Source organism: Arachis stenosperma, chromosome 4 (genome assembly GCF_014773155.1).
Source record: "Arachis stenosperma cultivar V10309 chromosome 4, arast.V10309.gnm1.PFL2, whole genome shotgun sequence".
Taxonomy (NCBI): domain Eukaryota; kingdom Viridiplantae; phylum Streptophyta; class Magnoliopsida; order Fabales; family Fabaceae; genus Arachis; species Arachis stenosperma.
Window position 1 is genome coordinate 116,709,568 of NC_080380.1, and position 4,035 is coordinate 116,713,602.

General features: G+C 37.0%; 1 long non-coding RNA gene across 1 annotated transcript; it reads left to right on the forward strand.

Annotated features, from left to right (window-relative positions):
- The first annotated feature begins 258 nt into the window (after positions 1-258).
- Positions 259-667, forward strand: LOC130973774 (uncharacterized). Its single transcript, XR_009084285.1, has 3 exons — positions 259-391; positions 477-532; positions 617-667. It is a non-coding gene; the product is annotated as an uncharacterized LOC130973774 (long non-coding RNA).
- The last annotated feature ends 3,368 nt before the right edge of the window (positions 668-4,035 follow it).

The following is a 4,035-nucleotide window of genomic DNA, read 5'->3' on the forward strand; positions in this document are numbered from 1 at the left end:
TCATTATACATGTTCTATTATCATAATAAATATGTTACTAGTGTCATTTATGCTAGTAGCTCAGAAAATAATTTTTAGAGATGTTTTTACGAGTGTTCCGATACACCTAGTTTTAGTAGTTGTACACCAGAGATATTTTAATATTATTTTAATCCACCTTCAAGCCAACCAATCACAACTCTCCTTACACCCCCAAGACACTCCAAGGCTGGTCATTTACTCCATTTGGCCGAAAATGTGAAGAGAGAAAAGAGAGAAACTTTCATGACCCTTTAATCTTCAAAGCTTGATTTCTTCTGAACTAAAACTCAAATCAAAACTCCGATTTCACCAAAATGACCCTCTCTTCTTCCTCTACATAACCATGTGACTTATCAAGGCTGGAAATAAGGTGAGATGGCTGTCTCCCTTCCTCTTCAATTCGGTTTTCAAGGAAAACCATGTAAACATGTGTTTTCTTGATGTTTTTCCTTAAGAATCATGCTTAACTTGACTTGAGGGCCAAGAAACGTGAATTTCCAGCAACTCTAAGGTGATATATCTCTTCCTAACATGCTGAGTGAGATTTGGTCAGTTGAGAGTTTTTGGATTTAAAGTTGTTCTTGATGTGATTTAGGAGGAAAAAGTGCTAAAGGACCACCTGAAAGTCTAACCGAATTAGGAGCAGCAAAACCAGGTAGGGTTTGACGAATTTAATCCTGATTGATTGTGTTTGAGTTGTGTGATTATGATATGGTTTGGCTGTGCTTGAAATTGATTGTTTGTATGAGTAATTCTTGTTGAAATTTTGGTGAAAATTTGATGAAATTTGATGAAATTCAAGCTATGAATGTGTGTTCTTATGGCTGCTGGAAAACGAAACCCTAGGCCTTAAATTGGGGTTCAATTTGTGTTAAAATCATGTAGAAAAGATGGGGTTTTAGTGGCTGGGAATTTATTATGAATTTTGGTAAAAATCGGTTGCTGAAAAGATTGAAAAACGGGTAAAAAAAGAGAAAGAATCTGAAGAATTTATGAAGAACACGAAGAACACTTTGAGTGTGGTGAAGAACAATGAAGAACACCTTTTTGATTCATAAAAGGGCAAAGAAGTAATTATTTTGGTGTTTGAGGGGTTATTTTGTAATTTCTGAAAGTTAGGGTGGTAAAAGTAGAAATATTAAAAGTTACGGGTGGTAAAAAGTGAATTTTAAAGGTTAAAAGTAAAAGTGAGTTAATTTTCGAAAATTTAATAATAAAATAATAAATAATAATAAAATATTAAATAATAATATTTAATTAAAAAATAATATTTTAATAAAAATAATAAAATAATACAGAAAAGGCAGTTTTCTGTAAAAGCTTTAGAAAGACAACTTTAAGTGCAGAATCTCATAATTACCTTCATAAAACACTTAGGGAGTGGTAATAACATGTTAGTGAGGCAAAGATAAAAGAAAGATAAAAGTTGAAGAAAAGATAAAAGTCGAAGAAAAAGTCTGAAATGTTTTAATGACAGAAAAACAGAAAGAGATTAGTGAACGAACTAGGGCAACATAGTTAGTCCTTGAGTTGCGACTAGGGTTAGGTATTGTATGAAAAGCTAAACTGTTTCAGTATAGACTTAATGAACCTATACTTGGGACAGGCAAACTATTCATACCGAGATTTACATAAGCTTTAAATACATACGTTAAGCAGAGAAATCAGAGTAAAGTAAAGAGATAAAGAGAAAAAGAGTGATATGGATACAGAAGAAAGAGTAATCAGAGAAAAGTAAAGAGATACAGAGAATAGAGTAACTAGAACAGAGTAAAGAGATACAAAGAGAAAAGAGTAATATGATAAAGAGAAATGGTTTGAGCCAAGATATTGTAAAAGTGAAAGATGTAAAGTTTGTATAGTATGACTGAATAGAGAAAGAAAGAGATATTGCATAAGAATGTGAATGTGATGACGAATAATGAGAATGATAATGAATGATGATAATGAGAATGATTATGTGATGATCTGCTGCGTGAAGGCAGTCAGATAGATGGTGGTACGACCACTGAGAACGCTTTCCTGGGATACCTTGCTATAATGCTTTGCTGTAAGACAGATGTTGCTTACAGAGGTATCAAGATTAGAGTGCTCCTGTAAGACAGAGGTTGCTTACAGTGAGTGTGTTGTTGCACCTGTAAGACAAAGGTTGCTTACAGTGTGTTAGGCGTATATTGGCTAATAAGTGCCGCCCTGCAAGACAAAGGTTGCTTGCAGTGGATACCCTGCAAGACAAAGGTTGCTCGCAGTGGTTATTGCCAACAGGAAAGCCTTATCCAGACAAAGGTTGCTGGATAACGTCGGGAGCGGGTATGTAACCGACAAATGAGCTCATTACCTGCGCTAGGGCTAGACATGCATCATACTTGGTTGCGCATTTCCTCTGTTATGATTGTGGTATGAATGTATGCTTTCCTTGTTTGTATTCCATTCTCTGTGCTTGTGTTATTTTCTTGTATTCTTCTATTGTGTTCTGCTATCTGTTTTCTCTATCTTCTCTACTTATCTGTGCTTTCTAATTACTGCTTCTTTGTATTCTGCTAATAGTCTGCTAAACAACATAGAATTAATGAACGTAACTAATAACCCCAACCCTACTAAGAACTCCCCAGTTCTTACCCCTTCTCTCTCCCTTCCCCCTTCAGATGGAAGTAAGAGTACCTTACCGTAGTTCGCTGATGACCGTTCGCAAGAAGAGGATTCTGCTCTAGATAGTTTTCTGAGTCTAGGGTGAATATCGTTCTCTGTTTATATGTATATACTGTGAAACTACCCAACGTCTACACCCCGTTCGTATGCGCACTTTAACCTAAATCCTGTGTACGAGACTCCTATTGTGTGGCTACTTCATGAGGTACCAGAGAGACGTCCTGTGGAAAAGTCTGATTGTGCAGAGGAGTAGCAGATGATGTTCTATCTTTTGATGACGTTCCACCTGACTTGAGTTGTGAAGACTTAGAACGTACTTTTCCTCGCTTTAGTAGTTTAGAGGGACTAGGCGAGTATAGAGTCTAGGCTAGCCTGGGTGCCAGCTTAGGGACTTCTTGAACAGGTCAGGACCTGGGATGTTGTATATATATATATGTATATAGATATTATTTAGCTATATCTAGGGGTGTTCTAACTAACGGTCTATACTCTAACAAAGGCTGGATAAATGAATGTTTCTAGCTACTCGTGATGTATTTATGTGTGGTTGGTTATAATTGACTTATTTGCTATTACTTGTGAATTGATTATGACTGATTCCGTCTATTAACCCAAATGTTTTCAAACAAAAAAAAAATATACCTCGCAAATTAACCACGTTTTTAACAACGAATCAGGCTCATATGATAAATGATAGATAATAATTAGGAAGACAAATTGGTAGCGCTCAGTTTCTGGTATGATCTAGACATATTGAAAATTGGGTCGTTACACAGAGACCGTCAGGAATGTTACAACCACTTGAGATTCTTTAGTAGAAGTGGGAATGAATTGCAATGGATTTTGTGACCGGTTTACTGAGGACTAGGTCAGGATTTGATGCGGTTTGGGTGATCATGGATCGCTTAACCAAGTCCGCTCACTTCTTTAGAGGAATTGGCAAGGTTGTACATCAAGGAGATTGTAAGGTTGCACGGGGTCATCAAGCATAGTGTTGGACTGTGATCCCCGATTCACATCAAGGTTTTGGGGAGCTTTCAAAGAGCTTTTGGTACAAGATTATGTCTCAACACAGCGTATCATTCGCAAACGGATGGACAGTCAGAAAGGACTATTCAGACGTTGGAAGATATGCTAAGGGCGTATGTATTGGATCAACCAAAAAGTTGGGACCGTTACATGCCATTGGTGAAATTTGCGCACAACAACAGCTTTCATGCGAGTATCGGAATGGCTCTTTATGAGGCCTTGTATGGACGGAAGTGCCGATCTCCACTGTGTTGGTATAAAGCCGGTGAAGTAAGTGTGTTGGGGCCTAATTTGGTAGCAGAGACCATTGAAAAGATCAAATAGATTAGGGCCAGA